The sequence below is a fragment of the Elephas maximus genome, chromosome X, assembly GCF_024166365.1.
Source record: "Elephas maximus indicus isolate mEleMax1 chromosome X, mEleMax1 primary haplotype, whole genome shotgun sequence".
Lineage (NCBI taxonomy): Eukaryota > Metazoa > Chordata > Mammalia > Proboscidea > Elephantidae > Elephas > Elephas maximus.
Genome location: NC_064846.1, coordinates 82,925,395 through 82,948,332, shown reverse-complemented (window position 1 = coordinate 82,948,332; position 22,938 = coordinate 82,925,395). Strand labels below are relative to the sequence as shown.

Genomic DNA, 22,938 nt, shown 5'->3' with positions numbered 1-22,938 from the left:
CTACTCAGCGCAAAAAATTAAGTGGAAAAAAGAAACTCAACAACACACACAAAAAGACATCAAAATGACAGCACTAAAGTCATAAAAAAAAACCTATCCATAATTATGCTGAATATTAATGAACTAAATGGATGGATAAAGAGACAGAGAGTGGCAGAATGGATAAAAAAACACAATCTGTCCATATGTTGGAAACCCTGGTGCATAGTGGTTAAATGCTATTGCTGCTAACCAAAAGGTCAGCAGATCGAATCCACCAGGTGCTCCTTGGAAACCCTACGGGGCAGTTCTACTCTGTCCTATAGGGTCGCTATAAGAAACACATTTACACTTAGAGACACAAATAAATTAAAACTCAAAGAATGGAAAAAAATGTATCAAGCAAACAACAATCAAAAAAGAGCAGAAGTGGCAATATTAATTTCTGACAAAATAGACTTCAAAGTTAAATCCACCACAAAGGATAAGGAAGGACACTATATATTGATTAAAGGAACAATATACCAGGAGGATATAACCATATTAAATATTTATGCACCCAATGACAGGACTGCAAGATACATGAAACAAACTCTAACAGCACTGAAAAGTGAGATAGACAGCTCCACAATAATAGCAGGAGACTTCAACACATCATTTTTGGTGAAGGACAGGACATCCAGAAAGAAGCTCAATAAAGACATGGAAGATCTAAATGCCTCAGTCAACAAACTTGACCTTATAGACATATACAGAACACTCCACCCAACAGCAGCCAAGTATACTTTCTTTTCTAGAGCACATGGAACATTCTCTAGAATAGACCACATATTAGGTCATAAAGCAAGCCTTAGCAGAATCTAAAACTTTGAAATATTACAAAGCATCTTCTCTGACCATAAGGCCATAAAGGTAAAAATCAACAGCAGGGAAAAGAAATTAAACATTTGGAAACTGAACAATACCCTGCTCAAAAAGACTAGGTTATAGAAGACATTAAGGGTGGAATAAAGAAATTCTCAGAATCCAATAAGAATGAAAACACTTCCTATGATAACCTTTGGGACATAGCTAAAGCAGTGCTCAGAGGTCAATTTATATCCATAAATGCACACATCCAAAAAGAAGAAAGGGCCAAAATCAAAGAATGATCCCTACAACTTAAACAAATAGAAAGGGAGCAACGAAAGAAACCTTCAGGCACTAGAAGAAAGGAAATAATAAAAAATTAGAACAGAACTAAATGAAATAGAAAACAGAAAAAACACCTGGAAGAGTTAACAAGACCAAAAGCTGGTTCTTTGGAAAAATTAACAAAATTGATAAACCACTGGCCAAACTGACAAAAGAAAAACAGTAGAAGAAGCAAATAACCCGAATAAGAAATGAGATGGGCCATATTACAACAGACCCAACTGAAATTAAAAGGATCATATCACATTACTACAAAAAATTGTACTCTAACAAATTTGAAAACCTAGAAGAAATGGATGAATTCCTAGAAACACACTACCTACCTAAACTAACACAGAGGTAGAACAACTAAATAGACCCATTACAAAAGAAAAGATCAGAAAGTTAATCAAAAAACTGCCAACAAAAAAATACCTCTGGCACAGACGACTTTACTGCAGTGTTCTACCAAACATTTACAGAAGAGGTAACTCCACTACTACTAAAGGTATTTCAGAGCAAAGAAAAGGACGGAATACTCCCAAACTCATTTTATGAAGCCAGCATATCCTGATACCAAAACCTGGTAAAGGCACTACAAAAAAAGAAAATTACAGACCTATACCCCTTATGAACTCAGATGCAAAAATCCTCAACAAAATTTTAACCAATAGAATTCAACAATATATCAAAAAAATAATTCACCATGACCAAGTGAGTTTCATACGAGGTGTGCAGGGATGGTTCAACATTAGAAAAACAATTAATGGAATCCATCATATAGATAAAACAAAAGACAAGAACCACATGATTTTATAATTCGATGCAGAAAAGGTATTTGACAAAGTTCAACACCCATTCATGATAAAAACTCTCAGCAAAATACGAATAGAAGAAAAATTCTTCAACATAATGAAGGGCATTTATACAAAGCCAACAACCAACTTCATCCTAAATGGAGGGAGTCTAAAAGCATTCCCCTCGAGACTGAGAACCAGACAAGGATTCTCTTTATCACCACTCTTATTCAACATTTTGCTTATTCAACAATTTTTAGCCAGTGCAATTAGGCTAAATAAAGAAATAAAGGGCATCCAGATTGGCAAGGAAGAAGTAAAAGTATCTCTATTTGGAGATGACATGATTTTATACACAGAAGACCCTAAAGAAGCCTCAAGAAAACTACTGAAACTAGAAGAGTTCGGCAGAGTATCAGGATACAAGATAAACATAAAAAAATCAGTTGGATTCCTCTACACCAACAAAAAGAACATCGAAGAGAAAATCACCAAATAAATACCATTTACAGTAGCCCCCAAGAAGTTAAAATACTTAGGAATAATTCTTATTAGAGATGTAAAAGACCTATGCAAAGAAAATTACCAGACACAACTGCAAGAAACCAAAAGAGACTTACATAAGTGGAAAAACATGCCTTGCTCATGGATAAGACGGCTTAACCTTGTAAAAATATCTATTCTACCAAAAGCCATCTATAGACACAATGCAATTCCCATCCAAATTCCAACGACATTTTTTAATGAGATGGAGAAACAAATCACCAACTTCATATGGAATGGAAAGGTGCCCTGGTTAAGTAAAGCATTACGGAAAAAGAAGAACAAAGTGGGAGGCCTCACACAACCTGATTTTAGAACCTATTATACCACCACAGTAGTCAAAACAGCCTGGTACTGGCGCAACAGATACATAGACCAATAGAACAGAATTGAGAATCCAGACATAAACCCATCCACATATGAGCAAGATATTTGACAAAGGCCCCAAAACAGTTAAATGGGGAAAAGACAGTCTTTTTAGCAAATGGTGGCGGCATAACTGGATATCCATCTGAAAAAAATTAAACAAGACCCATACCTCACACCATGCACAAAAACTAAGTCAAAATGGATCGAGAACCTAAATAAAAATCTAGAATGATAAAGATCATGGAAGAAAAAAATAGGGACAATTCTAGGAGCCCTAATACATGGCATAAACAGTATGCAAAACATTACTAACTATGCAGAAGAAAAACTAGATAACTGGGAGCTCCTAAAAATCAAACACCTATGCTCATCCAAAGACTTCACCAAAAGAGTATAAAGATTACCTACAGATTGGGAAAAAGTTTTTAGCTATGACATTTCCGATCAGCACCTGATCTCTAAAATCTACATGATACTGCAAAAACTCAACTACAAAAAGACAAATAATCCAATTAACAAATGGGTAAAGGATATGAACAGACACTTCCCTAAAGAAAACATTCAGGTGGCTAACAGATACATGAAGAAATGCTCACGATCATTAGCTATTAGAGAAATGCAAATCAAAACTACTATGAGATTCCATCTCACTCCAACAAGGCTAGCATTAATCCAGAAAACACAAAATAATAAATGTTGGAGAGGTTGTGGAGAGACTGGAACACTTAGATACTGCTGGTGGGAATGTAAAATGGTACAACCACTTGGGAAATCGATTTGGTGCTTCCTTAAAAAGCTAGAAATAGAACTACCATACAATCCAGCAATCCCACTCCTTGGATTATAAAAAAAAAAAAAAATTATTATATCCTAGAGAAATAAGAGCCTTTACACGAACAGATATGTGCACACCCATGTTCATTGCAGCACTGTTTACAGTAGCAAAAAGTTGGAAGCAACCAAGGTGCCCATCAATGGATGAATGGATAAATAAATTATAGGATATTCGCACAATGGAATATTATTAATGGAATATTACACATTGAGAAAGAACAATGATGAATCCGTAAAACATTTCATAACATGGAGGAAGGTGGAAGGCATTATGCTGAGTGAAATTAGTTGCAAAAGGGTGAATATTGTATAAGGCCACTATTATAGAAAAGAACTCAAGAAATAGTTCAAACAGAGAAGAGAATATTCTTTGATGGTTACGAGAGTGGGGAGGGAGGGAGGGAGGGAGAGGGGTTTTCACTAATTAGATAGTAGAGACGAACTATTTTAGGTGAAGGGAAAGACAACACACAGAACAGGAGAGGTCAGCACAACTGGAATAAACCAAAAGCAAAGAAGTTTCCTGAATAAACCAGTTGCTTTGGAGGCTAGCGTAGCAGGGGCAGGAGTTTGGGTCCCATGGTTTCAGGTGACGTCTAAGTCAATTGGCATAATAAAATCTATCAAGAAAACATTCTACATCCCACTTTGGAGAGTGGTATCTGGGGTCTTAAACGCTAGCAAGCAGCAATCTCCCATCTAAGATTCATCAATTTGTCTCAACCCACCTGGAGCAAAGGAGAATGAAGAACACCAAAGACAAAGGGTAATTATGGAGTCCAAGAGACAGAAACCAGAGGCTATATCAGCCTGAGACCAGAAGACCCAGATAGTGACCAGCTGCAACCGATGACTGCCCTGACAGGGAACACAACAAAGAACCCCTGAGGGAGTGGGAGAGCAGTGGGATGCAGACCCCAAATTCTGGTAAAGAGGCCAGACTTAGTGGTCTGACTGAGGATAAAATGACCCCAGAGGTCATGGTCCCCAGACCTTCTCTTAGCCCAAGACAGAAACCATACCTAAAGCTAACTTTTCAGACAGGAATTTGACTAGACAATGATATTAGTGAAGAATGAACTTCTTGGATCAAGTAGACACATGAGATTATTTTGGCATCTGCTGTCTGAAGGGTAGTTGAGGGGGTAGAGAGGGTCAGAAGCTGGTTGAATGGACTCGAAAAGAAATAGAGGAGAGAAGGAGTGTGCTGTCTCAATAGATGGAGAGCCATTAGGAGTATATAGCAATGTGTTTATAAATTTTCGTGTAAGAATCCTACTTGATTTGTAAACTTGCACTTAAAGCTCAATAAAATTAAAAAAAAAAAAAACCCTCACCGGTTCATAGATCCAAGGAGTGTAAAACATCTCAAGAGAATTTTTGGTTAAATCCACACTTAAACACATCATAGAGAAACTATCCAAACCAAACCAAACTCACTGCTGTGGAGTCAATTCTGACTCACAGAGACCCTATAGGATAGAGTAGAATTTCCCCATAGGGTTTCCAAGGCCATAAATCTTTACTGAAGTGAACTGCCATGTCTTTCTCCTGAGAGAAACTATAGAAAACCAAAAATAAGGATATTTCAAAATTTGTCAGAATAAAATAAAATTTACCTTCAAAGAAACCGCAGTTAAAAACATATCTGATTTTCAATAGTTTTGATGGAAGCTAGAGGAAAAGGCAAGATTATCTTCAATGTGCATTTAAGAAATAACTGTAAACCTACCATCTAGGATACTCCACTGGTCTCACCCCATCATGAGGAAGGGAGAATGAAGAAAACTAAAGGCACAAGAAAGATTAGTCCAAAGGACTAGTGGACCACAACTACCACAGCCTCTACCAGACTGAGTCCAGTACAATTAGATGGTGCCCAGCTACCACCACTAACTGCTCTGACAAGGCTCACAATAGAGCATCCTGGATAGAGCTGGAGAAAAATGTAGAACAAAATTCTAACCCAAAATGAGAGACCAGACCTACTGGCCTGACAAAGACTGGAGAAACCTTGAGAGTACGGACCTCGGATACCCTTTTAGCTCAGTAATGAAGTCATTTCTGAGGTTCGCCCTTCAGCCAAAGATTAGACAGGCTCATAAAACAAAACAAGACTGAAAGAGCACACCAGCCCAGGGACAAGGACTAGAAGGCAGGAGGGGACAGGAAAGCTGATAATAGGGAACCCAAGCTCAAGAAGAGAGAGTGTTGTTGACATGTCGTGGGATTGGTAATCAATGTAAAAAAACAGTATGTTTACCAACTGTTTAATGAAAAGCTAGTTTGTTATGTAAACCCTCATCTAAAATACAATAAAAGAGAAATAACTGCAAACCTAGAACTCTACACTCAATGAAAATACCCTGCAAGAATGAAGACAAAATAAACATTATTTCGGACAAAAACTGAGAAAGTTAATTACAATAAAATCCACACTAAAGGAAATTTTAAAGTGTTCATTAGTTAGAGGTAAAATAATCCTAAATGAACGGTCACAGATACAGGAAGAAATTAAATGAATGCCAACAAAAGTGGTAGATATGCAGGAAAATATATGTGAATATTGGATGTCTAAAACACATAATATCTTGTGTGAAAACATATGTGTAGAGAGAGAGATTATAGAAAGAGAGGGGAAAAAGAAGGAGGAAGAGTATTAAAATACACAATATGATTAGCATATAAGTTAGGAATGGGGGAAAATGTGTCAAAGTGTTATAAGGTCCTTGCATAGTTCTGGAGAAAAATAAAAATATCAATTAACATTTTATTTTGATAATTCAGGCATGCATATTATAATTTTCAGAGTAACTAAATAAAGTGTATGTGATTTCAAACTTATAAAGGGGAAAATGTAATAATAAAACTAACCTAATAAATCAAAAATAACGCATGAAAGAGAAAGGAGAACATAGAATAGGTAAGACATTGAAGATACAAATTAAGATGGTAGATTTTAAACCGAATATATCTCTTGTTATATTAGATGTAAATGAACTAATTGTTCCCATTAAAAAAAAAAATGTCAGACTGGATGAACAAATAAAACCCAATTATCTGCTGTTTACAAAATACAGATGTAAAACATAAGACGTAAATGCAAAAACTAAAAGCACAAAATTCTTAGAAGAAAACTAGGGGTAATTCTTTGGAACCTAGTTTTTCACAAAGGGTTCTTAGATATGAAACTAAAAGCACAAGCAAGAAAAGAAAAAATAGATAAACTGGACTTCATCAAAATTAAATGCTTTTATGCACCAAAGGACTTTATCAACAAAATGAAGAGACAACCTACAGATTGGAAGAAATTATTTGAGAACTATATATCTGATAAGGGATTAATAGCTAAAACAGGAAGAATTCCTGCAAATCAATAACAAAAAGACAAACCAATCAAAAAAAAAAAAAAAAACACACAGGCACACACACAACTCCCAAGGCCTCCACCAGACCAAGTCCAGCACAACTAGATGGTGCCCGGCTACCACCACTGACTGCTCTGACAGGGATCACAATAGAGGGTCCCGGACTGAGCTGGAGAAAAATGCAGAACTAAATTCTAACTCACAAAAAAAGACCAGACTTACTAGCCTGACAGAGACTGGAGAAACCCTGAGAGTATGGCCCCCAGATACCCTTTTAGCTCAGTAATGAATTTGCTTCTGAGGTTCACCCTTCGGCCAAAGATTAGACAGGCCCATAAAACAAAACAAGACTAAAGGGGCACACCAGCCCAGGGGCAAGAAATAAAAAGCAGGAGGGGACAGGAAAGCTGGTAATAGGGAACCCAAGTTCGAGAAGGGAGAGTGTTGACACGTTATGGGATTGTTAACCAATGTCGTAAAACAATATGCTTAATGAGAAGCTAGTTTGTTCTGTAAACCTTCATCTAAAGTACAATAAATAAATGGAATAAAAAAAAGAAAGCAGTTTTAAATAACTCAAAGAATAAATAATAATGGGAAAAAATAAAATCTTTTCAACTAAATGATAATACTATATATCAAAACTTGTGGGTCAATAAATGGTCCTAGGACAACTGCATCTCCAAACGTAAAGAATGGAGTGGGACCCATACCTCACATCACAGACAAAAATTAATTCAAAATGGACCAATTACCTAAATATAAGAGTTAAAACCATAAAACTCTAAGAGGAAAACATAGGAGTAAAAGTGAGGACCTTCTTTTAGGCAATAGATTCTTATTAAATATGAAACCAAAAGCAGAAGCAGCAAGAAAAAAAATAGATACACCATTCTTCATCAAAATTAAAAACTTTTGTGCATCAGAGGACATTGTCAAAGAAAGTGAAAAGACAACTTATAAAATGGGAGAAAATATTTGGAAACCATGTATCAGATCTAAAGGCTTAATATTCAGAATATATAAAGAACTCCTACAACTTAACAACAATAAGACAAACCACCCAATCAAAAATTGGGCAAAGGACTTGAATAGACATTTCACCAAAGAAGATATACGAATGGTCAACAAGCACATGAAAAGATGCTCAACATCATTAGTCATTAGAAAAAAAAAAAGTTGTCCTGTACTCAATTCCAACTCATGGTGACCCCATGTGGGTCAGAATAGAACTGTGTTGCATAGTGTTTTCAATGGCTGATTTTTCAGAAACAGATCACCAGGCCTTTCTTCTGAGGTGCCTCTGAGTGGACACAAACTTCAGACCTTTAGGTTACCAGCCAAGAGCATTAACTCTTTGCACCACTCAGGGATTCAAATGCAAATTAAAACCACAATGAGATACCTAGGATGGCTAGTATCAAAAAAAAAACAAAAAGAAAGAAAAGCCCTACAATTATCAAGTGTTGGCAAGGATGTAGATGTATTGGAATATCTATACATCGCTGATATGAATGTAAAATATAGCAGCCACTTTGGAAAACAATTTGGCAGTTCCTAAAATAGTTAAACATAGAATTACCGTATGACCCAGCAATTCCACTTCTAGGTATACAGGTATGCATCTCTTATGGCCCACAATACGTTTTGTGAAATAGGAAATTATGTGACTTGGACGCCGTGAAACGCCTTGGTCCACACGGGAGGGGGGATTCTCCTGGCCCAACTCCTTGGGCTGCTGTGGGACAAGGAGCCCAGGCCCTATGCCTCAGGTGAGGGCTGGGCTGGTACGACCTGGCCTACCCTGCAGCCCCCTGAAGGCTCAGGCAGTAGGGCGAGATGCCTGCCCACCTTAGGCACTGGGGAGCAGGATTGGGGCCCATTCCTCCCAGCTGCAGGGGTGTCTGTTCCTGCGTGTGGTGGGGGGGCTTTAGGTGGGCTTGCTGCCCAATTGGGCTGTGGGCATCCCCCAGAGAAAGGGGGAGGTTTTGTTTGTTTGTTTTCCTTTTGGGAATGTCAGTCATTTATTGTGGGGGTAGGAGTGGAGTTAGAGAAACAGCTCCTTTATAAAAGGAAACCAAAGGCTCCACTTGGAGCCCTGCAGAAGCATCTCTATCATGCAATCAGGCTGTTCTCTTAAGCGGCTGGGCCCAGCCCTGCACACGGCCCCAGAAAGCCCCTCTGAGCCCCAACTTGGCCTTGTCTTCAGGGACCTGCCCTTGGGCTTTGGAGGCGTCTGGTCACTGCCTCTATCTGGCCTCCGATTCTTTTGTTTTTCAATAGAGATACTTTATTTTAAATTCTACTTTTTTTCCTTTGAAATATTATCATAATGGTATTATTAATAAATGCTAACTTTTTAATTTTTATTCTATTAACTTACCAAAAAGATGCAAGAATAATAAGAACTCCCATATATCCTTCACCCAGATTCATTCATAACTAATATTTGCCACATTTGCTTTCTCATTCTGTCTATACTAGCATATTTTTTAACGAATCATTTGAGAGTCAGTTACAGGCACAATGCCCCTTTGCCTCTAAATACTTCAGTGTGTATTTTCTAAGAAAAAGGAGATCCACCTATATAACCATTGTGCAGTTACTGGAATTGCTAACATTAACACAATACTATTGTGTCATCTACAAACTTTTTCAGATTTGACCAATGCCCTGATAATAATATAGTGAAATAGTAGTAATGAAAATGCGGATGATATTTCTAGTCAGTGGCCCAATTCAGGATCAAGCACCACATTTAATTCCTCTTTCTTTTTTACCCTAAAGCAATTCCTCAGCCTTCCTTTCTCCTTCATGACATTGACCTGACATCTATTTGTAGAATGCCCTCATGATTATATTCAGTTCACAGACTTAGGCAGGAACAGCATGAAGCGATAGGGTGCCTTCTCGGTGTACCTGTTACATTAACACTGATCACTGAGTTAAGGCGGGGTCTGCAAGGTTTCTTCATGGTAAGGGAACCTTTTCCCCTTTGTAATTCATAAGTAAATTTTAGGAATATACTTTGAGACACTACATTTTAACCACTATAAATACTTAAGGGAGAAAGCTGTCGCCCAATTCTTTTGACTATTTTTAAAACCTATAATGAAAATAAAATGTAGTGTGTATCATGATGCTGCTTTACATGCCATCAGAAGTGTATCACTCCATATTCAAAAAAAGAAAAAGCCTGTGGAAAACTAGCCAGGCAACTGTCTCTCATCTGGCCTCTGATTCTTTAACTACTACTTCTTGTTTGGAGGCTCTGTGGGCTGTCCCTGCTTGGTCAGCCGGTGGAACATGTCCTCATCAGGCTCCTTGCCTACTGTCTGGTAGCAGTACTTAGCTTCATCCTCCTCCTCCTCAGGTTGGCCAGCCCCCTCTGCCTCCGGTGGGCCCCTGGTCCTCGATATCACTGACCCCATCAACCTCAGCTTGTACTTTCTACTTGCCTGCCTGCCTCTGCTTCTTGTGGGCCTCTCACTGCTCCTGCTTGCACTGCACATCCTGGGCCTGCTAATCCTGCCTCTGGGCCTTCAGCTGCAACCTCTCCTCCTTGGCCACTAGGATGGCCTGCAGCTCCTCCTCCATCTTGTGCAGGAAACTGGAAAAACACATTCCCCTCCAGGCACCCTCCTGTAACTTGATGCACTGCAGTGTCATCCAAGGACCCATCTCAGTGAACAGCAAGGTGTTCTGCTGGTCCCGCATTTTACAATGCCTGGGGATCGCCTGGAGCAGCTCCTTAATGTTGTGCTCACCTTTGGGCTCCGCCTTGCTCTCTGACTGCCCCTAACCCATGGCCAGCAGTTCGCTGACATCCTGCAGACACCTCATGTTGGGGAACTTCTGCTGGAGAAGCTTCTTCATCCTGTCACTTGGGCACACAGGACAACTTTGATGCTATAATGGTGGAAATCCAGGTACAGGGAGTGGGGCTGTAGTTGATGAGGAGGCAGTGCTTGATGGTGTTCAGGCTTACCTAATGCATGTTGATAGAGGGGAACAGGTTCTGGAACATAGTGGCCATGAGCTTCATGTGCATGCCATGGGGACCAAAGCTGTTGAGCACCAGGAAGGGATGGAGGGCATCCCCCCAGAGAGTGCACACTGGATCACACACGTGTATGCCATGGATGTTGTTGGAAGGGACGTTATGCAGCACATGACTGTGTATTCAAAAGAATTAAAAGCAGTGACTCAAACAGACACATGTACACCAATGTTCATTGTAGCATCAGTCACAATAGCCAAAATGTAGAAACAACCCAAATGTCCACCAACAGACAAATGGATAAACAAAATGTGGTACATACGTATGTTGTTGTTAGGTGCTGTTGAGTCAATTTCAACTCATAGTGATCCTTTGTACAACAGAACAGAACACTACCTGGTCCTGTGCCATCCTCACAATCATTGCTATGTTTGAGCCCTTTTTGTAGTCACTCTGTCAATCCATCTGGTTGAGGGTCTTCCTCTTTTTCACTGACTCTCTACTTTACCAAGCATCATGTCCTTCTTCAGGGACTGGTCCCTCCTGACAACATGTCCAAAGTATGGGAGATGAAGTCTCGCCATCCTTACTTCCAAGGAGCACTCTGGCTGTGCTTCGTCCAAGACAGATTTGTTCGTTCTTCTGGCAGTTCGTGGTATATTCAATATTCTTCACCAACATCATAATTCAAAGGAATCAATTCTTCTTCAGTCTTCCATATTTATTGACCAGGCTTTGCATGCATATGAGGCAATTGAAAATACCATGGCTTGAGTCAGGTGCACCTTAGCCCTCAAAGTGACATCTTTGCTTTTCAACACTTTGAAGAGGTCGTTTGCAGCAGATTCCCTCAATGGAATGTATCTTTTAGCTTCTTGACTGCTGCTTCCATGGGTGTTGATTGTGGATCAATGTATATATGTATAAAAAAAATGTATAATGGAGTATTATTCTGCTATAAACAGAAATGAAGTTCTGGTATGTGCCACGTGGATGACCCTTAAAAACATTGTGTTAAAAGAAATAAACCAGACACTAAAGGATAAATATTGTATGATCCCATTTATATGAAATATCCAGATTACGAAAACCCAAGCAGACAAAAGAAGATTATGGTTGCCAGGGGCTGGAGGGAAGAAGAAATGGATAGTTAAGAAAAAAAATAAGTAACTAGAAAAGGACAGAATAAAAAATATATATTTTCTTATTGATTCTAAAGAGAATGAATTTCCTCTTTCATGGATATTAAACTTACATAAGTTACAATGTTTTATTCTAGTTTTTCATTTGTCTGCCAACTTTGTAAAAAGATAAAAAATAAAGACTTGTTGGAAAGAATGTAGCATATAAGAGAAAATTGATAGCCTTAAAATCTTATATTAGAAAAAAAGGAAATTAATTAGCTACTCATCCATCTTAAAAAATTAACAGATACCAAAATAAATTAGAAGGAAAAAGTATGATAAATGCAGAAATAAAATAGAGAAACAAACCTACAATGCTGAAGATCAACAAAGCCAAAATTTGGTTAATTGAAAGGCTAATAATAGATACACATCTTTCAAACAACCAGTGTCAGGAATAAAAAGGGGGAAAATCACAAGTTCTACAGTCATTATGAAGATAATAAAAGATTAATATGAGAAAATATATGGTTCTCTGTATTGAAATTTTACTTGAACATATTTCTATAAAAATGCAGGTTACCAAAACTAACCTCAATACTTCTATAACTAATAAAGAAATTGAATCCATAAGCTAAACCATCCCACTAACAAAATCAAGGACTAGGTGACTTCACCAGCGAGTTCCACCAAACATGCAAGAAAGAAATAACATCAGTCTTATGCAAGCTTTTCCAAAGAACAGAGCAAATATTCTTCACAATTCATTTTATATCCTTGATATCAAAACCCCACAGAAACAGAAGAAAAACCATAGACCAATCTTATTCGTGAAAGAATATGCAAGTGTCCTAAACAAAATATTTGCCAATGAATTCCACCAATAAATAAAAAGAATAATACATCATGGTCAACGGATGCAATGATTGCTTAAGACTCAGAGAGCCACAATATCTGACTAAAGAAGATAATTCATACTGTTATTTCAATATATGGAGAAAGATTGGTAAAAAAGCAAAATAAAACAAAACTTCTGCTCATGAGAAATTCTTGTAGAAAACAGGAATAAAAGGAAACTTCCTTAACTTTTTTAAGGAAGTAACAAAATCTACCACAAAATCATACTGTATGGTGATGTGTTGAAAGTTTTCAATTTGAGATAAGGAACAGGACAAGCATGCCCACAATCCTGCCTTATACTAGAGGTTCTAACCAGTGCAGTAAGCCAAGAAAATGAATAATTTAACAGAGAAAATTTAATAATGTGAATTGGTTAAACAGGTTTTAAAAATAATGAAAAGGCAACAGGGAACACTGAGGTAAGAAGAAAGAGTAACTACAGGAACAGATAGCACCTGTCTTAGAGTGGGTTCTCTACAGAAGCAAAATCAGTGAACTGAATACATATATACAGAGAGACAGAGACACAGAGAGAGAGAGATTCATATCAAGGAAATGGCTCATGCGGTGGTAAAGACTCAAAAGTCCCAAGTCCGTGGGTCAGGCTAGAGGCTTCTCCTGACTCATGTAGCTACAGGGGCTGGTGAACCCAAGATCATCAGGTTAGACAGCAGGCCACTGGCTCACAGGCTGTGGAGGCTGAAGAATCTCGAGATGGCAGGTAAGCTGCTAGCTCAAGTCCCAAGAACTGGAGGTTAGATGAGGAGCCAGCTGTGGTATCCAGAGTGAACAAAAGCCCAAGAGCTTTGCCAGAAAGTCCGCATATACTGGATGCAGGCTACAGCCCCAGGGAAACTCACTGTCAACTGATTGACTGTTCATAGCAGATCTCATCATGGAGCTTATTACATCTTTATAGAGCTGCCAAACTACATCATAACTGCCAAACCACTGAGAATCATGGCCCAGTCAAGTTGACACACAACCTTAACCTTCATACCACCCCTAGGGCTGGGAGGCAAAGGTAAAAGGTTAGGGTTATCAGAACCTAGGAGCTTGGAAAAAAGCAATGAGAAGCTGGGACCAAAACCTCTGGGAGGGGTGCAGCTTGGCTAGTAACGATACTCTGGAGATTGAATGACAGAATGGAGAACCCTGAAACAGACTAATGCACACAGCGTGCTTCATATGATGGTAGCACTGTAAATCAAATAAATGATGATAAAACAACAGAAAAAAAATTAAATTAGAACCCTACCTCACATCACCACAAAAATACATTCCAGCTAGATTATACCCCTAAATGTGAAATACAATAAAATTTTTAGATGATAAGACCCCTTGATATCAAAACTATGCAAAAGCAGAAAGAAAAATCACAGGACAATCCCACCCCTGAAAGTTCAGGCAAGTATCCTAAACGAAATATTCACAAATGAAAACATGTGCAAAAAAACATACGAGAATATCTTTATTCCCTCAGGATAAGGAAATGTGTGTTAGCACATGTGAAGCACTAACCATAAGGGAAAAACTGAGTAAATTTAACTCTGCCAAAATTAAGAACTTATATTCATTAAAAGATATATATTTTTAACTTTCTATTGTGCTGTAAGTGAAAGTTTACAAATCAAGTCAGTCTGTCATACAAAAATTTATATACACCTTGCTGTATACTCCTAGTTGCTCTCCCCCTAATAAGACAGCACACTCCTTCTCTCCACCCTCTATTTCTACGTCCATTCAGCAAGCTTCTGTCCGCCTCTGCCTTCTCACCTCCACTCCAGACAGGAGCTGCCCACATAATCTCATGTGTCTACTTGATCCAAGAGGGCACTCTTCACCAGTATCATTTTCTATCCCATACCCGGTCCAATCCCTGTCTGAGGAGTTGGTTTTGGGAATGGTTCCTGTCTTGAGCTAACAGACAGTCGGGACCATGACCTCCAGGGTCCTTCTAGTCTCAGTCAGACCACTAAGTCTGGTCTTTTTAACAGAATTTGACGTCTGCATCCCACTGCTCTCCTGCTCCCTCAGGGCTTCTCTGTTGTGTTCCCTGTCAGGGAAGTCATCGGTTGTAGCTGGGCACCATCTAGTTCTTCTGGTCTCAGGGTGAGGTAGTCTCTGATTTATGTGGCCCTTTCTGTCTCTTAGGCTCATAATTACCTTGTGTCTTTGGTGTTCTTCATTCTCCTTTGCTCCAGGTGAGTTGAGACCAATTAATGCATCTTAGATGGCCACTTGCTAGTGTTTAAGACCTCAGACACCACTCTCCAAAGTGGGATGCAGAATGTTTTCTTAATAGATTTTATTATGCCAATTGACTTAGATGTCCCCTGAAACCATGGTCTCTAAACCCCCACCCCTGCTACCCTGGTCATTGAAGCATTTGGTTTATTCAGGAGACTTCTTTGCTTTTGGTTTAGTCCAGTTGTGCTGACGTCTCCTGTATTGTCTGTTGTCTTTCCCTTCACCTAAAATAGTTCTTATCTACTAATTAGTGAAAACTCCTCTTCCTCCCTCCCTCCCCACTCTCGTAACCATCGAAAGAATATTTTCTTCTCTGTTTAAAGTATTTCTTGAGTTCTTATAATAGTGGTTTCATACAATATTTGTCCTTTACAACTGACTAATTTCACTCAGCATAATGCCTTCCAGATTCTTCCATGTTATGAAATGTTTCACCGATTCATCATTGTTCTTTATAGATGCATAGTATTCCATTGTGTGAATATAACATAATTTATTTATCCATTCATCCATTGATGGGCACCTTGGTTGCTTCCATCTTTTTGCTATTGTAAACAGTGCTGCAATGAACATGGGTGTGCATATATCTGTTCATGTCAAGGCTCTTATTTCTCTAGGGTATATTCCAAGGAGTAGGATTGCTGGATAATATGGTAGTTCCATTTCTAGCATTTTAAGGAAGCACCAAATCAATTTCCCAAGTGGTTGTACCATTTTACATTCCCACCAGTAGTATATAAGTGTTCCAGTCTCTCCACAACCTCTCCAGCATTTATTAATTTCTGTGTTTTGGATTGATGCCAGCCTTGTTGGATGAGATGGAATCTCACTGTAGTTTTGATTTGCATTTCTCTGATGGCTCATGATCGTGAGCATTTCCTCATGTATCTGTTAGCTACCTGAATGTCTTCTTTAGTGAAGTGCCTGTTCATATCCTTTGCCCATTTTTTAATTGGGTTATTTGTCTTTTTTGTTGCATTTTTGCAGCATCATGTAGATTTTAGAGGTCAGAGGCTGATCAGAAATGTCATAGCTAAAAAACTTTTTCCGGTCTGTAGGTAGTCTTTTTACTCTACTGGTGAAGTCTTTGGATAAACATAAGTGTTGATTTTTAGAAGCTACCAGTTATCTAGTTTCTGTTCTGTTGTTTGTGCATTATTAGTAATGTTTTGTATTCCATTTATGCCATGTATTAGGGCTTCTAGCATGGTCCCTATTTTTTCTTCCATGATCTTTATCGTTTTAGATTTTATATTCAGGTTTGATCCATTTTGAGTTAGTTTTTGTGCATGTTGTGAGGTATGGGTCTTGTTTCATTTTTTTGCAGATGGATATCCAGTTATGCCAGTACCATTTGTTAAAGAAACTGTTTTTTCCCGATATGTCAAATATCGGCTGCTCATAGGTGAATGGATTTATGTCTGGATTCTCAATTCTCTTCCATTGGTCTATGTATTTGTTGTTGTACCAGTACCAGACTGTTTTCACTACCGTGGCAGTATAATACATACTAAAATCAGGTAGTGTGAGGCCTCCCACTTTGTTCTTCTTTTTCAGTAATGCTTTAGTTTTTTTTTTTTTTTTTTTTTTTTAGTTATTCAGGGCCTCTTCCCCTTCTGTATGAAGCTGGGGATTTGTTTCTCCATCTCCTTAAAAAATGTCATTGGATCAGAATTGCATTGTAGCTATAGATCGCTTTTTGTAGAATAGACATTTTTTACAATGTTGAATCTGCCTATCCATGACCAAGGTATGTTTTTCCACTTATGTAGGTCTCTTTTGGTTTCTTGGAGTAGTGTCTTGTAGTTTTCTTTTTATAGGTCTTTTATGTCTCTGGTAAGATTTATTCCTAAGTATTTTATCTCCTTGGGGGCTACTGTAAATGGAATTAATTTGGTGATTTCCTCTTCGAAATTCTTTTTGTTGGTGTAGAAGAATCCAACTGATTTTTGTATGTTTATCTTGTGTCCTGATACTCTGCTGAACTCTTCTATTAGTTTCAGTAGTTTTTTTGAGAATTCTTTAGGGTTTTCTGTGTATAAGATCATGTCATCTGCAAATAGAGATTTTTTTTACTTCCTCCTTACCAATCTGGATGCCCTTTATTTCTTTATAATTGCTCTGGCTAGGACCTCCAGCACAATGTTGAATAAGAGTGGTGATAAAGAGCATCCTTGAAAAGACATGTTAAGAGAGTAAAAAGGCAAAATATAAAGTGAGATAATATAGTCAAAAAGGCGTAACTAACAAACAGCTCCTATTCAGAACACATAAATTCCTATAAAGCAATAATTCCTGGATGGTGCAAGGAAGCTGCTAACTGAAAGATTGGAGGTTGGAGTTCACCCAGATGCACCTAAGAAGAAAGGCCAGACCATTTACTCCTGAAAAATCAGTCATTGAAAACCCTAGGAAGCGCAGTTGTACTCTGACACACATGGGGTCACCATGAGTTGAGTTGACTTGCCAGGAACTGGTATTGGTAACAAGTCAGACAACCCAATAAATATGAGCAAAAGATTTGAAAAGGAGCTTCACAACAGAGGAAACCATTTAGCCAATCAATATATTAAATGTCTCTTAATCTTATTAATATTTACCTGAATGTAAATTAAAATCATTAGGTAGATACCCCTACACACACACAAGATTGACTAAAATTAACAAGCCTGAAAATACTAAGTGTTAGCAGTAATATGAAGAATGAGAACTCTCATACCCTGAATCAGATGTGAAATGAAGATTGTGAATTGGGACAACTATTTTGGAAAAGAATTTGAAATGATCTAGTAAAATTGTAGATATCCTAAAACCCAACAACTCTAGTCCTCGATATATGTATTTATATATGTATACATATATTTACACAAATATGTCTTAGATATGTCATATATTAATGTATCTTGCAGAAATTAAAGTTTATGTGCACCAGAATGTATGTGCAAGAATGTTGATAGCAGCATTGCTCATAGCCAAAAACTAGAAACACAAATATTCATTAACAATAAAAAGAGATAAATTATAGTATGTTCACACAATGGAATGCTATACAGCAATGTTAATAGGTAATCTACAACTAGTAAAGCAACATGGATGAATTTCACCAGACACTATGTTGTAAAAAAACAGCAAGACACAAATGAGCACATGATTACATTTATATAATGTTCAAACACAGGCAAAACTAAGCTATGTTATGTTATTTAGGAAGTGTATTAGGTGGTAAAAGTAAAAAGCAAACCAAGGAAGTCAGAATTGCAGTTACCTCTAAATGGGAGAGAGGGCTATACTCTGGAAGGGCTACACAAGAAATTTCTGGGGTGTTAACAATGCTTTATTTCTTGAGCTGGAGGGTTATGTGGGGGGTTGCTTTACAATCATTATAAACTGTACATTTATATTTTACGTACAGTGTGAAATAAGTTCTCTGATTAGTCAAAAAACATTTTACAAAGTCTTGATTAAAAAAAATGAGCCTTGGAGACACAGTGGTTAAAGTGCTTGGCTGCTAACCGAAGGTCAGTGATTCGAACCCACAAGCTGCTCCATAGGAGAAAGATTTGGCAGTCTGCTTCCGTAAAGATTACAGCTTTGGAAATTCTATGGGGCAGTTCTACTCTGTCTTACAGGGTTGCTATGAGTTGGAATCAAACCGATGGCAACAGGTTTGGTATTGGTGAGTCAAAAACCTTAGATTTGAATAATCTCTTAAACTTTTCTGAGCCTCCATTTTCCTATCTGTACACTGATGGTAATTATACCTACTCATTCAAATGTGTCAAGTGAGATCCTGCGTATGAAAGCACACTGTAGACTGTAAGGTGCAATGTAGATATCAGCTGCTGTTATTCTACTGATTCTGAGTCTGCAACAGTTTAGAGAAAAGACAAAAGAAAATGAGGTCAAGGCTACCACAGGGAGGTACATTCATAGCATCTTTTAACCATGAAAGTTAAAAAAAAAAAAACTGGAAAATTCAGGTAAAGATCTGAAAAAAACACCGCTTGGAACAAACATGTTGTGCCACCTGGTGAGAGATATCAACTCGCCACCACCCCAATTCCAACTACTCTACCAATTCTGTCCCACCCCTAATGCCTGGCTCCCCCACCACCATATATTTCTTGTGTTGTGGTGGTGGTTTTTATTATTTTTTATTTATTTATTTTGTTTGTTGTTTGTTGGTTTCTTCTGTCTTTTTCCCCTCTTTCCTTTCTCCTGCCCACCTAGCCCCGTGTGCTGCCCACAACCCTTCTTGACCACTCAGCTAGAGAGCCACCTGCACACAGCCTTGCCAGATCTGCCCTGCCCCAACAGGCTGAACCCTACCGTGCCAACATTTTCTTTTTTCCTTAATTTTCTTCTTTTTTTTGCTTGTGTTTGTCTCTTCTTTCTCTTTCACCCACTTAGCACCCCACATCACATCCTGTCCTTTCCCTCCCGCCTATCTGTACCATGTGCTGATGGTGGCAATGACATGGTCCCCCAGACTCTGCCCTGCACTGCCCCTACAAGTGGCAATGACATGGTCCCCCAGACTCTGCCCTGCACTGCCGCTCAGATCCACCCCATTAACCCCAGTTTGTGTGGTAAACTACCCGTCCCAGCCTCTCCTCCCCCACTGGACTTGCCCTGCTGCACCGAAGCTGAGTGACTGGCCCTGCCCACCTAGACAAGTTGGTGAGAAGTACCGTGCCCATAGGCAAGCAAGCTATAAAACACATCCAGGACACCTGCCCAGACATAACCAAATAAAACAAAAAAGCAGGACAGCTAGCAGACACATGACGAAATGCTCAAGATCACTAGCCATTAGAGAAATGCAAATCAAAATGATAATGAGATACCCTCTCACCCTGATATTACTGACAGGAATTAAAAAAAAAAAAAGAACATTACAAATGTTGGAGTAGATATGGGAAATTTGGAACTCTTACACACTGCTGATGGGAATGTAAAATGATATAACCATTTTTGAAAATGATATGGCACTTCCTTAAAAAGCTAGATATAGAAATACCATATGATCCAGCAATCCCACTCCTAGGAATATATCCTAGAGAAATAAGAACTGTCACAGGAATAGGCATATGCACACCCGTGTTCAATGCAGCATTATTCACAATAGAAAAAGATGGAAACAACCTAAGTGCCTATCAACAGATGAACGGATAAACAAACTACTGTACCTACACACAATGGAATACTATGCAACAATAAAGAACAATGATGAATTTGCAAAACATCTCACAACATAGATGAATCTGGAGCGCATTATGTTGAGTGAAATAAGTCAATCACAGAAAGACAGATGCTGTATGAGGCCACTATTATAAAAACTCATGAAAAGGTTTTACACACAGAAAGAAACAATCTTTAGTGGTTTTTTTTTAGGGAGGGGAGGTGTGGGAAGAGAAACACATGAAATAGACAATAGATAAGTGGTAACTTTGGTGAAGGGCAAGACAGTACACAATACTGGGAAAGTCAGCACAACTTGACCAAGGCAAGGTCACAGAAGCTTCAGAGACACATCCAAACTCTCTGAGGGACCAGATTACTGGACTGAGGGCTGGGGACCATGGTCTTGGGGGACATCTAGCTCAATTGGTATAACACAGTTTATAAAGAAAATGTTCTATACCCTACTTTGGTGAGTAGTGTCTGGGGTCTTAAAAGCTTGTGAGCAGCCATCTAAGATACTCCGCTGGTCTCATCCCATCTGAAGCAAGGGATAATGAAGAAAACCAAAGACACAAGGGAAAGATTAGTCCGAAGGAATAACGGACCACAACTACCACAGCCTCCACCAGACTCAGTCCAGTACAACTAGGTGGTGCCTGGCTAACACCAACAACTGCTCTGACAGGGATCATTTTACTTGGATGCACAATCAACACCCATGGAAGCAGCAGTCAAGAAACCAAACGATGTATTGCATTGGGCAAATCTGCTGCAAAAGAGCTCTTTAAAGTGTTGAAAAGCAAAGATGTCACCTTGAAGACTAAGGTGTGCCTGACCCAAACCATGATGTTTTCAATCACCTCATAGGCATGTGAAAGCTGGACGATGAATAAGGAAGACTGAAGAAGAATTGATGCCTTTGAATTGTGGTGTTGGTGAAAAATATTGAATACACCATGGACTGCCAAAAGAATGAATAAATCTGTCTTGGAAGAAGTACAACCAGAATGCTCCTTAGAAGCAAGGATGGCGAGACTATGTCTCACATACTTTAGACATGTTAACAGAAGAGTTCAGTCCCTGGAGAAGGACATCATGCTTGGTAAAGTAGAGGGTCAGTGAAAAAGAGGAAGGCTCTCAGTGAGATGGATTGACACAGTGGCTGCAACAATAGGCTTAAGCATAACAACGATTGTGAAGATGATGCAGGACCAGGCAGTGTTAGTTGTGTTGTGCATAGGGTCGTTATGAGTCCGAACCTACTCGATGGCACATAACAACAGCAACATAAAACAAAAGGAGACTGAAGGGGCACACCAGCCCAGGGGCAAGGACTAGAAGGCAGGAGGAGATATGAAAGCTGGTAATAGGGAACCCAAGGTGGAGAAGGGAGAGTGTTCACATGTTGTAGGTTTGGTAACTCATGTCACAAAATAATATCTGCATTAATTATTTAATAAGAAGCCAGTTTGTTCTGTAAACCATCAACTAAAGTACAGTAATAAAACAAAATAAGTAAAGGTGAACCACAGAAGGCATTTTCTACAATTAATTTGGAATCACAGTTTATCAAGGTATGTCAATCAGTATATATGTGTGTGTGTGTATTTGTGTATATTTCCATTTTTGATTGAAACAATTTAAAGTTTTATTGGGATCCAGATTTAAACTGTTTTCAAAACTCCGTTTGATATATATGAGCAATAGAAATATCTCACAATTTGAATTTTATATCTTAAACCCTGCTGATATAAAACAAAGGATATGGAAAAACACAATATTTTAGTGAAACCTGAAAGAATTTTTGTCACTTAAAAAATTCTCTCAGTCTTTCCAACATTATTCTTAAAGAAAAAACAGTGAGAGCCTCCCCCTTAAGAAAGGAAACTACGACTATAAAACTCTTATTCAATATTGTACTAGAAGTCCTAGCCAGAGCAATAAGGCAAGAAAGGGAAATGAATGGCATACAAATTATAAAGGACAAAGTAAAATTATCTGTATTCACAGATGACATGATTCTGTACACAGAAAATCCCAGAGTTTTCACAAGAAATCTACCGTATCTAATAGAATAATTCAGCAAAGCTGCAGGGTGAAAAATTGACATACGAAAATCAGTGGTGTTCCTCTACACTAACAATGAGAACTCCGTAAAGGAAACCAAGAAAACAATATTATTTACAATAGCCCCCCAAATGATAAAATACTTAGGAAGAAACCTAACCAGGTATGTAGAACACCTACACAATGAAAACTATAAAATGCTACTACAAGAGACTAAAAAAGACCTACATAAATGGAAGAACATTCCATGCACATGAATTGGTAGCCTTAACATTGTGAAAATGTCAATACTACACAAAACATTCTACAGTTTCCAAAAACATTCTTAACTGAAATGGAGAAACTAATCA

The 22,938-nt window shown here is 38.4% G+C and overlaps 1 pseudogene; it reads right to left on the bottom strand.

The window, feature by feature from the left end:
- Window positions 1-9,186: 9,186 nt before the first annotated feature.
- The window catches only part of LOC126068736 (suppressor of SWI4 1 homolog), a 34,089-nt pseudogene continuing 20,337 nt past the window's right edge, over window positions 9,187-22,938 (bottom strand).